The sequence below is a fragment of the Rhinoderma darwinii genome, chromosome 6, assembly GCF_050947455.1.
Source record: "Rhinoderma darwinii isolate aRhiDar2 chromosome 6, aRhiDar2.hap1, whole genome shotgun sequence".
Classification (NCBI taxonomy): Eukaryota; Metazoa; Chordata; class Amphibia; order Anura; family Rhinodermatidae; genus Rhinoderma; species Rhinoderma darwinii.
In genome coordinates, this window is record NC_134692.1 from 109115199 (window position 1) to 109133754 (window position 18556).

Consider the following 18556-nt stretch of genomic DNA (forward strand, 5'->3'; position numbering starts at 1 on the left):
GCCCGTTTTTGCAGACCAATCAGCGTCATACACTTCTCTCCATTTTTTTTACACTGCACTAGCGATATAGTTATACACAAACACTAACATTACTGCAGTGTCCTGACAATGAATATACATTACCTCCAGCCAGGACGTGATGTGTATTCAGAATCCTGACACTTCTGAATCTTGTCTGTGAGATTTCCAGCAAGACAAACGTAATCTCGTGAGATTACGATGTAAACTGTCATTTAAAACGAGATTACGCTTGCCTTGCTGGAAATCTCATATAAAAGATTCAGAAGTGTCAGGATTCTGAATAAACATCACGTCCAGGCTGGTAGTGATGTATATTCATTCTCCGGACACTGCAGTAATGTTAGTGTTTGTGTATGTGGCTTCACATAGCGATATAGCCATATCGCTAGTGCAGTGTAAATTAATGGAGAGAAGTGCATGACACTGATTGGTCAGCGTCATACACTCCCCTGTACAACGTCCACTTGGTCTAAAGTAAAAACACGCCCACTTGGACATTAAGAAACGAATTAGCATAAAGCTAAAAAATCGCTCAAAGTGGTAAAAATAGATCATTTTTCTAAATAAAAATCACTGCTGTCATCTACATTATAGCGCCCATCCTCTTATGTAGGAGATAAGCCACTTATAATGTGGTGACAGAGCCTCTTTAAGTAATGTTATATTGTAATAGTTCAGACTTACAGACGCCGCGATTCCAGTATGTTTTTTAATTACTTTTATAGTAAGATGGGAAAAATACAACTTTTAACCCCTTACCGCACCAGGGCGCACCGGTATGTACTGTACTGTATTGCAGTGCTTTAAGGCACCGGGACATAAAAACTCTCACCCTGTTTTGACAGTTGATGGGCACAGTAAGACGACAGGGGACCAATCACAGCGGTCCCCGGCCGGCGATTGCTGTGAATGGTCGATCTGCTGTGACTGACCAATCACAGCTCCATGAGAAGGTCTATGTTATGGCGCTGGCTCAAAAGCTGAGCCAGCGCCATCACCGCCGGTCATCGGCTGTCCGACACCCTGCTCTAGCGGCCAGGACCGGAGCTAGGCTCCGATCCGGCCGATTTAAGTCCTTAGATGCAGCGATCAAAGCGATTGCTGCATCTAAGTGTCTTCTAGTCTGTTGGCAACCATGTTGGTTGCCACGGCGCGGGTGTCAGCTGTTTGTCACAGCTGACATCCTGCTTTAACGGCCAGGACCGGAGCTAGGCTCCGATCCGGCCGATTATTCCCTTAGATGCAGCTATCGCTGCATCTAGGTGATTTGATCGCACGCTATGGTTGCTAATGGCAACCATCGGCACCCGCGGGGGTTTCGATGGTTGCTATGGCAACCGTAGACTAACAATCGCTTCCTAGTACAGAAGCCTATCAAGCCCCACCGGTAGGCGAAGCCTAATAGGCTTGCTGTTAGTGAATAGCTGACAGGTCTAATACACTGCACTATGTAGGTAGTGCAGTGTATTAGAATAGCGATCAGGGCTTCATGCCTGTCCCCTAGTGGGACCAAAAAAAAAAAAACTTTAATAAAAAACATTAATGAAAATGTTGAAAAAGTATAAAAAAAAAATACGTTTCATGTTAAAAAGCACGAACAGCCTTTTTCCCATTAGTCTTTTATTATAGGAAAAAAACATTAAAAAAAAAGTACACATATGTGGTATCACCGAGTCAGTAACGACCCGAACTATATTGCTATTTTACCCGCATGGTGAACACCGTAAAAAAATAAAAACTATTCCAGAATCGCTGTTTGTTAGTCACTACACCACCCAAAACAGAATAAAAAAAGGATCTAAAAGCTGCATGTACCCCAAAATTATACCATTAAAAACTGCAGTCCGTCCCGCAAAAAACAAGCCCTCCCGCAGCATTTTGACGGAAAAATAAAAGAGTTATGGCTCTCAGAATATTGTGACACAAAAAAATAAATTTAAACAAAAGTGATCTTATTGTGCAGATGCTGCAAAACATAAGAAAAACTATATACATATGGTATCACCGTAATCGTACCGACGCGCAGAATAATTGTCATTCATAGCGCATGGCGAACGCCGTAAAAAAAAATAAAAACCATCAGAATTGCAGGTTTTTAGTCACCTCGCTTGCCAAAAAATGAAAAAAATAAAAAAAATCACGTACCCCAAAATGGTACTAATAAAATCTACAGATTGTCCCGCAAGAAATAAGCCCTCACATAGCTCCGGTGGAGAAAAAATAAAGTTCGGCTCTCATAATATGGCGATGCAAAATATGCTGTGTTCCAAAAGCGGATAAGATATCAGTGCGACGCCGGCCACCTATCTATGAATTATTATTTACTTACCCCATTATTATACCCTCTTATTATGCCCTGATGTACCCCACACAGCTTACCTATACCCCCACATCATAAACTGAAATACCAGCAATACCCAAACAGAACTATTACCAAGCTTAATCTGCGCTCCAAAAGCCAAATTGCTCCTTCCCTTCTGAGCCCTGCAGCGTGCCCAAACAGCCGTTTACGTCCACATATATGGCATCGCCATGCCCGGGAGAACCCGCTTAACAGTTTGAGGTATTTGTCTTCAGTGGCACGAACTGGGCACAACATATTGTGCACTAAAATGGCATATACCTGTGGAAATTTGCAATTTTCACTTTGCACCATCCACTGAGCATTCATTTCTAATAAAAAAAAAAAAGAACCTGTGTAGTCAAAATGCTCACTACACCCCTTACAAAATGCCTTATGGGGTGCAGTTTCCAAAAAGGGGGTCACTACTTGGGGGTTTGTTTTTACTATTTGACCCCAGAGCCCTGCTATTGTGGGCGAATGTTGCGAAAATCACCAAAATAGGCCTCACATGTGCCTTTCACTCGAAGCCCTGTCATATATCCAGGCAAATGATAAATGCCTTGAGGGGTGTAGTTTACAAAATGGGGTCACTTCTCAGGGTTTTACACTCTACTCTAAGGGAGCTCTGCAAATGTGACATGGCGCCCGTACACCAGTCCAGCAAAATCTGCACTCTAAAAGCCAAATGGCGCTCCTTCCATTTTGAGCTCTGCCATGTGCCCAAACAGCCGTTTAGGGCCACACATGGGGTATTGCCGTACTCAGGAGAAATTGGGTAAAAAATTGTGCATTGTATTTTCTCCTAGTACCCCTTGCGGAAAAAAAAATTGGGTGGTGCAAAACTACATATTTTTAGGGAAAACATTTATTTTTTTCATTTTCACTGCCTCATTGTAATACAATCTATGAAACACCTGTGGGATCAAAATTCTCAGTATACCCCTAGATGAATGCCCTGTGAGGTGTAGTTTCCAAAATGGAGTCCCCTCTCAGGGGTTTCTACTGTACTGGTACCTCAGGGGCTCTGCAAATGCGAAATGGCTCCCAAAAAAAACAATTAACCAAAATATACATTCCAAGTAGCACTCCTGACATTCTGAGCCCTGCCGTGTCCATACAGCAGTTTATGACCACATATGGGGTATTGCCGTAATCGGGAGAATTTGCTTTACAATTGTTGGGGTTCTTTTTCTCTTATTCCTTGTGAAAATTAAAAAAATTCAACATTTTAGTGGAAAGAATGTAGATTTTCATTTTCACTTGCCTAATTCCAATAAATTCAGCAAAAAAACAGTGGGATCAAAATGCTCACTATACCGCTAGATAAATTCCACGAGGGGTGTACTTTCCCAAATGGGGTCACTTTTGCAGGGTTTGCACTATTTTGGCCCCTCAGTGGCTTTGCAAATGTGACGTGGTGCCGCCAAACCATTCCAGCAAAACTTGAGCTCCAGAAGTCAAATGGCTCTCTGTCCATACTCCACCCTGCCGTGTGTCCACACAGCAGTTTATTACAACATATGGGGTATTGCTGTGCTAAGAAGAGTTTGCTTTACAAATGTTGGGGTGGTTTTTCTCCTTTATCTATTGACAAAAATAAAGCTAAATCGACATTTTATTAGAAAAAATTTCGATTTTCAATTTCACGGCATAATTCCTATAAATTCTGCAAAAACTGTGTGGGGGTCAAAATACTAACTATACCCCTAGAAATATTCCTTGAGGGGTGTAGTTTCAAAAACGGGTCACTTTTGGGGGGTTTCCGCTGTTTTGGTCCCTCCAGGGCGTTGCAAACACAACATGGCACTGAAAACTATTCCAGCAAAATCTGCTCTCCAAAATCGAAATGGTGCTCCTTCCCTTGAGTCCTGCCGTTTTTACCACATATAGGGCATTGCTGTAATCGGGAGAAGATGCTTTACAAATGTTGGGGTGCTTTTTCCTCATTTATTCCTTGCAAAAATTACAAATTTAGAAAAAAGTAGATTTTCATTTTTACAGATTAATTCCAATAAGTTTAGTAAAAATAAAAAATGTGGGGTCACAATGCTAACTATACCCCTAGATAAATTTCTTGAGGGGTTTAGATTCCAAAATGTGGTCACTTTTGGGGGGTTTCCACTGTTTAGGCACCACAAGACCTCTTCAAACCGGACATGGTGCCTAAAATATAATCTAAAAAAGGCGGCCCCAAAATCCACTAGGTGCTCCTTTGCTTCTGAGGCCTGTGTTTCAGTCCATTAGGGCACTAGGGCCTTTTGATATTTCTAAAAACTGCAGAATCTGGGCAATAAATATTGAGTTGCGTTTCTTTGGTAAAACTTTGTGTTAAAGAATTTTTTTTTATTACCAATGGATTTTGGCGAAAAAAATTTAAATTGTAAATATCCCCTCTACTTTGCTTTAATTCCTGTGAAACGCCTAAAGGGTTAAAACACTTTCTGAATGCTTTGAGGGGGTCTTTTTTTTTTTTAAATGGGGTGATTTATGTGGACTTCCTAATATATAAGGCCCTTAAAGCCACTTCAGAACTGAACTGGTCTCTGAAAAAAAGGCCTTTTGAAATTTTCTTGAAAATGTGAGAAATTGCTGCTAAACTTCTAAGGCCTCATTCACACGGCAGGGTTTCCCGGCCGGGTGCCGGCCGTTCATAAATCGGCCGGCACCCGGCTGCATTAGGAATGATAGACCCCTAATGGGGCTATTCACACGACCGATTTTTTGACGGCCGGTAAATCCGGCCGTCAAAAAATAGGACATGCTCTAACTTTGCCCGGGCACCCGGCCACCCGGCTCCCATAGAAGTCTATGGGGCCGGGTATTACACGGCCATCACCGGAATGTGTTCCGAGTGATGGCCGGGTTTCCCGGCGCTTGCGCTCTATCTCCGCCTCCTCACAGCGCAGAGTGCATGTGAGGAGGAGGAGTTGATGCCATTCTGACGAATGGCATCGCTGTACACTGTGTTGCAGGGCCGGGGTGTACAGCAGGTGGAGGGAGCGCTGCGCTGGCTCCCTTCCCCTGCTTGTTAAAAGCACCCTGGCTCGGCGACACCTTCGATGGCGCCGCTAGTAGTAGTAGCAGCAGCTGCTGCTGCTGCGGCTGCTACTACTGTAGCGACGCCACTATAGCAGAGCAGGGAGGTATCTCCCCGCTCTGCTATGTGCTAGCCGCACTTTAGCTCCTTGAAGGAGCGGAATCCCCGTGTTTTCGGGGATTCCGCTCCTGGACAGAGCGCTTGATGTCTCTGTCCATATCTGGGCAGTGACATCAGGGGAAACTCCTGAAGCGGAATCCCCGAACACATGGTGATTCCCCTTCAGGAGCTGCCGCTGATGTCACTGTCCGGATCTGCCCGGCCCGGCACGGATGCATAACTTTATGCAAACCGGCCGGGCAAAATGGCCGATTTTACCGGCCGACACGCGGGCTCGGGAACGACCCGGTCGTGTGAATCCCGCCTAAACCTTGTAACGTCCTAGAAAAATAAAAATGCTAAAGATCTATACAAACATGAAGTAGACATACTGGAATGTTAACTAGTAACTATTTTGTGTGGTATTACGATCTGTCTTACAAGCAAATACATTTAAAGTTAGAAAAATGCACATTTTTGCTAATTTTCTCAGAATTTTGGGGTTTTTCACAAATAAACACTGAATATATCGACCAAATTTTACCACTAACATAAAGTACATTGTGTCACAAGAAAACAATCTTAGAATCGCTGGGATACATAAAAGCATTCCAGAGTTATTACCACATAAAGTGACACGTCCGATTTGAAAAAAATTGACTTTGTCCTTAAGGCCAAAACAGGTGTGTCCTTAAGGGGTTAATATATATATATATATATATATATATCTTAGCGGTTTTTTACTTTTTTCAATAGTTTCTCTAGTGGACTTGAACCAGTGATCATTGGATTTCTTGCACAATATACTGAAATACTTATGTATTGCAGTATATTGTGTTTTTTACATTCTCCTTTTAAGCCTACCTTTATTAGGCTGCCATGACCACCATCGGCACACCGTGGTTGCATTGCGGGGAGCGGCGATGGGCTGTCGGAGGTGGGTCCCCACTCTTTCGACAGCTTAGATAGCGTGGTTACTATTGACCGTGGAATTTAACAGCTGTGATTGGTGTAATCTCCAATCCCAGCAGTTAGAGCAAGGGTGTCAGCTGTAATTAATATACAGCTGACAACCGCGGCATATGGAGCAGACTCAGCCCGTGAGCCGACTCCATAAAACCACCCTCCCAATACAATACAATACTGTTTGTGGTCGTAAATCGGTTAATATAAACTTGTATTTTAAGTTTGCATCAACTACATAAGGACCGGGCTATTTTAAGCCTTCAGGACCAAACACTATTTAGCAATTTTTAGCACGCGTTAGTTAACCCCTTAACGATTGGCGTATAGTGTTTTTACGTCGGCCGTTGAGGGTAGTTCTTCTGAAGCTCCGCCTTTTCACGTCGGCACTTCAGAAGAACTTTTCTAGTATTGTGTGGGGTGCTGCTGAAGCCTGGGCAGTTAGTAACAGGCTCCGGCTCCAGGGCAACGATCGGAGACCACTAGCAGTGTTCTCCGATCATATTTAACCCCTCAGATGCGGCGCTCAATAGCGAGCGCCACATCTGAGTGATTTTAGAGGGAGGGGGCTCCCTCTCTTATCCCACTGGCATCCCCACGTGCATCGCGGGGTGATGATGGTTTCTATGGCAGCCTAGGGGCCTAACCAGGGCCCCCAGGTCTGCCTTTAGTAATTGCCTGTTAGACCATGCCAGAGGCCTGACCTAACAGGTGCCTGTAAGGTTTTACACTGACCGGCAATAATACACTGCAAAACAGAAGTATTGCAGTGTATTATAATAGCGATCAAAAGTTTGCACAGTAAAGTCCCCCAGTGGGACTAAAACTAAAGTAAAAAAAACGTTAGATAAAATTTTAATAAATAAATGTCCCAAGTAAAAAAAAAAAAAAAAAAACACTTTTTCCCCTTAAATACTTTATTATGAAAAAAAGTTACACATATTTGTTATCGTTGCGTCCGTAACGAACCCAACTATAAAACGATTACATTATTTAACCCGCATGGTGAACGCCGTAAAAAATATAATAAAAGAACCACGCCAGAATTGCTATTTTCCTTTCATCCTGCCTTCAAAAGAATTTGAGAAAAAGTGATCAAACCGTCACATCTACTCCAAAAATGGTACCAATAAAAACTACAAGTCATCCCGCAAAAAAAAAAAAAAAGCCCCCCTACAGCTGCATCATTCAAATACTAAAAAAAATTATGGCTCTTAAAATATGGCGACACAAAAGCGAATCATTTTGAAAAAAATGTTCGCTGTGTAAAAGTGGCAAAACATAAAAAAATCCATATGAATTTGGTATCGCCGCAATCGTAACGACCCGCTGAATAAAGTTGTTGTTTATACCACACGGTAAACGGCGTAAAATTCAGACGCAAAAAAAAATGGCGACATTTCTGTGTGTTTTTTCCAGTACCCCACTAAAAAAGTTATTAAAAAGTTAATCAATAAATTATATGTACCCCAAAGTGGTGCTATTATAAAATACTACTTGTCCTGCAGAAAAAAAAAGCCCTTATATAGCTATGTCGACGCAAAAATAAAAAAGTTTATAGATTTTTGAATGCAACCATGTAAAAACGTAAAAAATTGCTCGGTCATTAAGGGGTTAAACGGCTAAAACTTTTTTCATTGGGCTAGCGACGTGATTTTTGCAATGCTTTTTTTCGTAGACCATGCAGGTTTCTTTTTTTATACACATACTTTTTGCTAAGTTAGAATTTCTAGGCTTATATGGAACCTGTCACCAGCAGTTCACCTATTGAACGATACTCACTCCTCGCTGGCCGCTGCTGTCAAAAGTTCATTGCCATTATCCCCTCTCCTAAACTCCTCCGACCGTAAATAACGTTTTGCTCCGTTTATGGTAGTAATCCGGCAATCTCATTCGTTCCTCTTCTTATGCCCGCCCACCGCCGAAAACTGACCTGCCCTGAATGCCGAAATCTCCTCTGAGATGGCACGCATGCGCCTGTCGTGTACGGTCTGACACTCTTCCCTGCTTGGTCCGGGCCTCACATCTAGTTACTGCGCATGCGCTGCTATGGTGACCCATTGTGCAATGCACCAGAACAGGAAATTGATGCGCAAGTGCAGGATTTCGTGTGGGCTTAGGGGAGGCAAGGAGCTGTCAATCAAAAGTAAGGCGACTGGGTTAACGTGCAAACAAAGATATGACTCTTGCTCATTAGTATACCGCACGGGCACACTAAAAAATGGAATACTAAAGATACAAAGCCTACCTAGAAGGTAATTATTGGTTACATAAAAATGACTCTTCACCCACTTCCACCGTGTATTGCTGGTTTAACAGGTGAAATGCTGGTGACAGGTTCCCTTTAAAGTTTGAAAATACTAGTAAAAATATGGTTCTATCTTCTCCTCAGGGTTCCTGCCAGTCACTGACTGCCGGGCATCCGACACTCAGCTGCCTGGTTTGCTGGTTTTATGTACCGCGGCGCTGGTTTTAAGTGCCCCGACTGCCGGACTTTTATATATCTATATCTAGCCAGCGTTCGGGAACCGATTAAAACGGTCTAAGGGTATGTTCACACCCTGTGTTTTAAGGCGTGTTTCGGAGCGTAAACTATCCGAAATACACCTAAAAAAAAACAGCTAAACGCCTACAAAAATCTGCCCATTGAATTCAATAGGAAAAACTATGTTTCGTTCAGATGAGTTACTTTTTTACGCCGCCGTTTTAAAGAACACCACGTAAAAAAAACGTACCATAAAAAGGAGCATGTAACTTCTTGAGCCGTTTTTGGAGCTGTTTTTCATTGCGTCATTGGCAAAACAGCTAAAAAAACGCCTCAAAAAACATCTTCGGCTGAAAATCAGAGGCTGTTTTCCCTTGAAAACGGTGCTGTCATTTTCTGTTTTTGATTCTGCGTGTGAACATACCCTAACTGAAGAACTGGACTTGAAATCCATAGCAACCATTGGCAGTGCTTTCAGTTTTCCATAGCCGATTTAAGAAACTAAAACCGCTCTGATAGGTTGTTATAGGCAACACAGCCAGTTTTTCTATTACACCGTTTTGATAAATGATTCCCACTACGTTAAAATTTGCACAAACAATAGACATGCAGAATTCATAAGTAAACATTAACATTAGAATGCTTGTCATGTTAAGATATGCTAAAAGGCAATATAAAATGTAGGTAAAAACCTAGGCAAGCCTTAGATAGAATTAACCTCTTTATGACAAATGATGGACATGCCTTTTACAAGCGGTTGCGAGTTCCCACATCCTAACGGATATATCTGCTGTAGAAACAAAATCAGTAGCGCGACTGTTACACGTGAAGGCCCCCAGGTCTGACATCGGCATCTGCCTGTTAGGCCATGCCTCAGCGATACACAGACAGGCAATAATGCTTTGGAATACTATTCATTCCAAAGTATTATACAAGCGATCAAAGAATGGCTACTTCAAGTACCCTAGTGGCACACACAGATAATAAATAAATCTAGTTTTAATTAAAAAAAAATTTTTTTTAAATGCCAGAGTGCCGCCATTTCACGCCATGGTGACATAAGTCCGGCACGTGTGTCCTGTGCCGGCTAAAGCGGGTGTCGGGCGGTCGAAAGACAGCCGTGCACCTGCTCTAACAGGCGGGATCAATTTCAACATCGATCTAACCCGTTTAACCCTTAGATGCAGCACTCAATAGCGAGCGTCGCATTTAAGTGGTTTTGGAGGTTCTCCCTCTCACCCCATCGGCACCATGCAATTGCAATCGCAGGGTGCCAATGGCTTCTATGGCAGCCAGGGTTGGGCTAACAAAGGGCCCAGGTCTGTAGTGGATGCCTGTGGCACGGCCTAGCAAGTGCCTGTCCGTTTTACACTGACAGGCAATACAGAAGTTATCAAAAATGTTAATCAATAAATAAAAATCTCAAATAAAAAAAAAATGAAATACTATCCTCTGCAGCTGCTACTTCGCGCAGGACGACGGATATATCCGTCCTCTGATCGCGTGGGTAATGCCAGTGTACACACGCGATCAGTGGCAAGGAGCACGGCTGTTATACACAGCCTGGCTCCTGCTGCAACTGCAGGAATCGAAGCGCGCTCTGATTTCGGCAGTTTAACCTATTAAATGCCGCTATCAATAGCGACAGCAACATCTAATGTGTTTGACAGAGGGAGGGAGCTCCCTCTGTCACCCCATCGGCGCCCCCGCAAAGAAATCGCGGGGCGCCGTGGGGTTTCCATGGCAGCCGGAGGCATGGCCTAATAGATTGCCTGTCAGTTTTACACTGACAGGCAATAATGCTTTGATATACTAAGCATACCAAAGCATTATATATGCGATCAGCAGATCGCATAATGAAGTCCCCTGGTGGGACTAAAAAAAAAAAAGTAATGCAGTTAAATAAAGTTAAAAAAAAATTATAATTTACAGTCAAAATCCAATAAAACTACTTTTAAAAAAAAGTGGTTTTATTTAGTAAAAGTGTCAAAACAAATCACACATACACATATACGGTATCCCCGCGATCATAACGACTTGAACAATAAAATGAACACATTAAACCGCCGGATGTACGGCGTCCAAAAAAAACGCAAAGAACAACGGCAAAATTCTCTCCCATTCCCCCCATAAAAAATGTACTAAAAGTTAATCTATAAGTCCTATGTAGCCCAAAATAGTACTAATGAAAACTACACCTTGGCCTGCAAAAGTCAAGCCCACATACGGCCACATTGACGGAAAAATAAAAAAATTACGGCTTTTGGAATGCGGCGATGCAAAAACAAGTAATTTTTTTCTAAAAGGGTTTTTATTGTGCAAACATAGAAAAACATATAAAACCTTTACATATTTGATATCCCCGTAATCGTGCCGACCCATAGAATAAAGTTAACATGTTATTTACGCTGCATAGTAAAAGTTTTAAATATATAACGTGAAAAATCAATGCTGGAATAGCTGCTTATTTTCAATTCTCTCCTAAAATAAAGTTAATAAAAGTTAATCGATATATTATAAGCGTCTAAAAATGGTCCAATTACAAAATACATCTCGTCCCGCAAAAAACAAGCCCTTATACGGCTATGTCCACGGAATAAACAAAAGGTTACGACTCTTGGAATGCGACCGTGAAAAAACAAAAAATAATCCTTGGTCATTAATGCGCAAAATGGCCTGGTCATTAAGGGGTTAATATGAAACAACAAGACTAATTAAAACATTACACATTTGGTATCGCCGCGTCCATTACGGACCCTACCTATACGTTGTTTATCCCGCACGGTGAACGGCGGAAAAAAAACACCTGAATTGCGGTTTTATTTTCATCCTGCCTTCAAAATTTTTTATAAAAAGTGATCAAAAAGTCGCATGTACTCCAAAATAGTACCAATAAAAACTAGAAGTTGTTCCGCAAAAAACAAGCCCTCATACAGCAGCATCAGCGTAAAAATAAAACAATTATGGCTCTTAAAACATGGCGACACAAAAACAAATAATTTTGAAAGTGTTTTTACTGTGTAAAAGTAGTAAAACATACAAAATCTATATAGATTTGGTATCACCGCAATCGTAAGTTGTTATTTATACCACACCGTAAACTGCGTAAATCAAAGATGCAAAAAAGTGTCAATTTGTTTGTTTTGCCGTTATCCCCCAAAAAAGTTAATAAAAGTTAATCCATAAATTACATGTACACCAAAATGGCGCTTTTAAAAAATACAACTTGTCCCGCAAAAAACAAGACCTTATACAGCTAGAAGTCCTTCTCAATGAATTAGAATATCAAAAAGTTTATTTATTTCAGTAATTCAATTCAAAAAGTGAAACTCCTATATTCTATAGATTCATTACACACAGAGTGATCTATTTCCAGCATCTTTTTTCTTTTAATGTTGATGATTATGGTAACCGTTAATGAAAACCCAAACTTAGTGTCTCAGAAAACTTGAATATTATGTAAGCCCAATTTCAAAAATTATTTTTGATGTTTTAAAATGTTGGCCTACTGAGAAGTCTGTACAGTATATGCACTCAATATTTGGTCGGGGCTCCGACTCTGCATGAATTACTGTATCAATGCGGCGTGACATGGAGGCGATCAGCCTGTGGCACTGCTGAGGTGTTATGGAAGCCCAGGTTGATTTGATAGCGGCCTTCAGCTCGTCTGCATTGTTGGATCTGGTATCTCTCATCTTCCTCTTGACCATACCCTATAGATTCTCTATGGGGTTTAGGTCAGATGAGTTTGCTGGCCAATCGGGCATAGTGATACTGTGGTTATTAAGTTATTAAACCAGGTATTGGTACTTCTGGCAGTGTGGGCAGGTGCCAAGTCCTGCTGGAAAATTAAATCCGCATCTCGATGAACTTGTCTGCAAAGGGAAGCATGAAGTGCTCGAAAATTTCTTGGCAGACGGCTGCGTTGACTGAGACACACTAAATTTTGGGTTTTCATTCACTGTTCGCCATAATCATCAACATTAGAAGAAAAAAATGCTGGAAATAGATCACTCTGTGTGTAATAAATCTATATAATATGAGTTTCACTTTTTTAATTGAATTACTGAAATAAATTAACTTTTTGATATTCTTATTCATTGAGAAGGACTTGTATGTCGACGAAAAAATAAAAAAGTTAGAACTCTTGGAATGCAATGATGGAAAAACGTAAAAAAATAGCTTGGTCATTAAGGGGTTAAAAAAATACACATTGAGTACGCCTGCGATTGTAATGACCTGTAAAATAAAGATCACTTATTATTTAATCCCTGCCCGACATTTGTCGTATGGATACGTCATGGAAAGCCAGTGCTTCCCACAATTTGCCATATTCATACGACAAACAGAGAAGGGGCTACAGGGTAAAAATTAAATGTTACAAAGTAAAGATGGCTGCTGTTCCTAACAGCAGGCCATCTTTACACCGCCCATGGGGGTGGGTCACTGCGATTGGCCGGTCAATTCAGAGAGCACAGTGATATGGTGCGGTCTAGGACAGCACCAATCCCTGCCATGTATTGAGGAGGTGGTGATGCCACCCCCCCCCCCCCCCAATCGCTACAATTGGTTGGTCTGCACCAACCGACTAATTGCAGCCGTGGCGTGTGTTTCTAACACCAGCTCTGCCAGCCTCATTTCGGTTAGGAACGGTAAGCGGAGCTGGTGCTAGGCTGTGAGCTGATACTTACCGGTTCTGAGGCCTTCTGGTCTTGCGATCCTGCTGAGCATCTGTGGTTATTTTTTTGACGCAGGTTTTTTTTTTGTCTTGTTCTACCTGCACCAATTCACTGTGTGCATCCTGCGGCCGCTGAGCGCTGATCAGTGACCGGCATCACTGATCGACATCCGTGCTCAATTTTTGGCGTAGCAGAAGTTTTGTTTTATATATTCTTTCTACAGTTAGTATAAATTTAACTAAAGTTTGGTCACTAAATTTTTGATAGCATTGCGACCGTTGTAGCTCAATTTTTTTTTTTTTTTACAGTTTTATATTGGACGTTCAGTAAATTTCTTTCTCCTACATTTTTATCTTATTCTTTTCTTCTCTTCCTTTTTTTTTTTTTTCTTTTTGAATTTTCATATACACGTGTAAAAGCACAACACACACAACCACCTCTATAAAAATAAATTGAGTATTACATGTAATTGAGTAATACATGTGTTGAAGCATCCCAAAGGGTCTATTCAACCGAGAAGGCATACGCCTTCCTGGTCTCGGATACTGATTCGGCCAGTGAGGGAGAAGAGGAAATTGCCCCATTCCTCTTCTGCCTCCTCATTATCCTCATCCAATGATGAGGAACCCCTGCAAAGACGCCCCAGGACATCAGCTGAGTGATACCATATGGAACCCACCCCCTGATAATTATATAAAAATGATATTATTGAGACTCACATTCCAGATTTCATAGGCCGCATACAGGCAGCGGAGATTAGGACATTTTTGTGCCTTGTGCTACATATGGGCCTAGTAAAAAAAAATAAAAAAAAGCCGGAGGTTAGGTACTACTGGAATACGGACATTTTATACAGCACCCCATTTTACCGCATGGCAATACCCCAGACACATTTTGAAATCAGAAAATCATGATAATGCACAGTGCCTGCCCCCACATATGAGCGCCTATTCAAAATCAGGCCAGTCATTGATCATTTCTGCATAAAATTTGAAGAATTTTACTCCCCCCGAAAAGAACATTGCAATAGACAAGTCCCTTGTACATTCTAAGAGGAAGACTAAAATTCCGCCAATACCTGCCAAGCAATAGGGCGAGGTATGGAATTTAAAATGTACAAGCTGTTCGAGAGCAGCTCAGGGTACACCTACAGGTTTAGGGTTTATGAAGTGAAGGACACCAGGATAGAACCTCCAGAATGCCGTCCTGTCCTGGGAGTTAGTGGGAAAATAGTGTGGGATTTGGTGCACCCACTGCTGGATCAGGGTTATCACCTGGGCGTGTTTTAACTTTTTACCAACTGGGCGTTGTAAAGAGAAGATTATGTAGGAGAATTAAGCCTGAAATGTACAAACTTTAGTGTGTGTGGTGCAACTTATTTGATGGCCAATCTAGATGCTGGTGAATGTCTGGGTCTCAGAGTTAATAAACAGCCTAATTAGGCGCAGCGGGATGATTAGATGAGCTATTGCTCATATTCTCACTCAATTTATTTTCTTTTTTCTTTGAATTACATTTAAGCTTACAAAGAACATACAGTACACTTTCAAGTCAGCTTCACATTAAAAACAGATGATAGAATGAGTAAAAGTGTAAGGCAACAAAAGGCACAGCGCAAGTAATTAATTTGCATACCAGACCAGTAATTTGTATCTGAAATAGAAATCGTATAAACGGGTCAGTTGAAACCATAAAGCAATCCTCTAACAGTAGAAAAGGATATGGAAGGGGGACTGGGGTGGATATGGCCACCAGTAAGGCTGTGTTCACATCAGTGTTCCTTTCCGCTGAGGTATTCCGTCTGAGGTTTCCGTCGGGTTAACCCCTCAACGGAAAGGCAAAACGTTTCCCTCACCATTGATCTCAATGGTGACGGAAATGTTGTTAATGGTTTACATTTGTCAACGTTGTGACAGGGTTCCGTTGTTTTGACGTAATCAATAGCGCAGTCGACGGCGCTATTGATTACATAAAAAATGACAACCCTGTCACAACGTTGACAAACGGAAACCATTAGCTAGGTTTCCGTCACCATTGAGTTCAATGGTGAGGGAAACGGAAGCTAAGGTTTCAGTTTGCCTTTCCGTTGAGGGGTTAACCCGACTGAATCCTCAGACAGCACCCCTCAGCGGAAAGGAAAGCTGATGTGAAAGGGCCCTAAGACAGGTGTGTACGTATATGTATCCATTAATACAAACATAGGTGTCAGATTTAGCGTAAAACTTTACTAACTACTATACTATGTATTGAGTAAGGATAGAATGTTGGCCAGCGAGAGAGGCTGATTAAATCTAAATCTCTAATATGTGTAATAAGATCTAATAATGTGCTTGAGTGAACATAGATCATGAACTATATTATTGAGATTTATTCACGAGCCATCCATTCCAAACTTGAGAAAAGGTGTGGTGTGTTCTAAATTCCCAGTATGAAAGTTCTGCAAGTCTAGTAATTTGTTTGACTTTATTCAACCAATGCAAGACCGAGGGAGATTGTCGATTTCCAATATAATAGGATCAATAGACGAGCACCAGCTAGTAATAACATGGCAGGTTTCGAGATCTTCTAGGTATCCTTGCCTTGATTCCTGGTTATAAACACTATATGAACAAAAGTATTAGGACATACACCAGAATTCAATGATTAAGAGGTTTCATTCATTCCCATTGCTAAAGGTGTATAAAATCCAGCACCTCGCCGTGCAGTCTGCCTTTACAAACATTTGTGAAGAATGGGTAGTACTAAAGAGATCACTGAATTCCAGCGTGGCACTGTAATAAGATGCCACCGTTTTAACAAGTCCGTTCGTGACCATTCTTCCTTCCTAGATATTCCACGATCAGCTGTGAGTGCTATTATTGCCAAGTGGAAGCGTTTAGGAACCACATGAACTCATGAAGTGGCAGACCACGTAAAGTTACAGAGCGGGGTCGCTGAGGTGCATAGTGCATAAAAGTCGCCAACCCGCTGTCGACTCAACTGTAGATTTCCAAACCTTCATTGGCATTAATATCTTCACAAAAACGGCGTCATGGGTTTCCATGGCGGAGCAGGTGAATGCAAGCCTTTGATCACCAAACACAATGTCAAGCGTTGGTGATGTAAAGCACACCGCCACTGGACTATGGAGCGTTCTGTGGAGTGACGAATCACGCTTCTCTATCTGGCAGTCTGATGGACAAGTCTGGGTTTGTTGAGAGTTTTGTACCACAGACAGTGTTCATGTGCTTAAATATTTGTTTCCAGAACGAGCCCTGAACGCTCCCACCAGATGTGTAGAAAGCTTCCTATATTTTTATTGCATCTCCAACAAGTGTCATTTGTAGAGCCATATATTTGTTTCAGCCTGACCAGGCTTCAAGGCTATGTACACCTTTTGAAAGTACATATATATATTGTTTTTTTTTTCTAAATACATCCGCTTTTTTAGGGGGTTTTGTATTTTTTTTTTTTTTTTAAAAACAACTTTTAAATGGACTTCCATTAATTTTTTTTTTTTTACATTTTACGATACAGCTTCTATGTGTCCTGTATACTCAGACGCTGTATCATTCAGTCTCAGCCGAATCCATCAGGTAAAGGGGTTTTCCCATCACACATTTATGGCATATTATGTCATAAATGTCAGATTAATGTGGGTCCCACCTCTGGGACCGGCACCTATCTCTAGAACGGGGCCCCCTAAACCCGTTCTACTTCTGTGTTGTGGCTGAAGCATGTGATTTCCGACTATGAATTATGGAAGCAGCGTAGCTCGCTGGCTACGCTGTTTCTGTAACTCCCATAGTAGTAAATGGCAGTTATGGAAGCAGCGTAGCATGCGAGCTACGATATTCCTGTAACTACCATTCAGTTCTATGGGACTTACGGAAACCACGTAGCTCCACGAATCACACGCTTCAGCCATAACCGAGCAGAAGAACGGGGTTTAGGGGGCCCCGTTCTTGAGATACGTGCTGGTCCCAGAGGTGGGACCTGCATCTACCTGACATTTATGACATATATCCTGTGGATATGTCCTAAATGTCTCTGATGGGAAAACCCCTTTAAGTTGAACTGACGGGTCGGCTGAGAACGGGTCCCTCCTGTCTGATACACAGGATCCAGCTAATAACGATCACATCTAAGTTCATACCTGACTCCTCACATTCAATCACTTACACGCTCCTTTTATTTTCACCTCAAAATCATCTCCAGAATCAACCCTTTTCTTACTGTGGAACCAGCCAAAACTTTCATTGTTGCTCTGATTCACTCTCGTCTTGACTACTGTAACTCATTATCAGGCCTGATTCACATGAGCGCTGCGCATCTCGGACATGAAAAACTGCAGTTTTTCACGTCCGATGTGCATCTGTGCTCAGCACTGCAGGACGCGATGTCACGCATCCACCATAGTTGAGTCTATGGAGTGATGCGTGAAAAGATAGGACATCTCCTATTTTCCCACGGACCCTTCACACGGTCCGTTGAAACAAAGGCTGTGTGAACGGCCACATTGAATTACATAAGTCCGTGGGATGGCCGTCCCACGGACGTTTAACACTTTCGTGTGAATCAGGCCTTAATCGGTCTTCCCCTCACTAAACTCTCCCCTCTCCAATCTATCCTCAATACAGCAGCCAGGCTCCTCTTTCTGACCAACCACCACATCAACGCCTCCACCCTGTGCCAATCGCTACACTGGTTGCCCATCCCCTTCAGAATTAAATTCAAACTTATTACTCTCACCCACAAAGCTCTCCACAGCGCTGCACCTCCTTACATCTCCCTCATCTCTGTCTACCAGCCTACTCGCGCTCTATGTTCTGGTAACGACCTTAGGTTAAAATCCTCTATAATCCAAACCCCCCACTCCCGTCCAAGATTTTTCTCGTGCTGCACCAGTCCTCTGGAATGCGCTACCACAGACCATCAGATAAATTCCC

At 42.0% G+C, this 18556-nt stretch overlaps 1 protein-coding gene across 2 annotated transcripts in view; it reads left to right on the forward strand.

The window, feature by feature from the left end:
- The window catches only part of ATF7IP2 (activating transcription factor 7 interacting protein 2), a 92608-nt gene that overhangs the window by 28509 nt on the left and 45543 nt on the right, over positions 1 to 18556 (forward strand). The gene's annotated exons all lie outside the window — the stretch shown is intronic.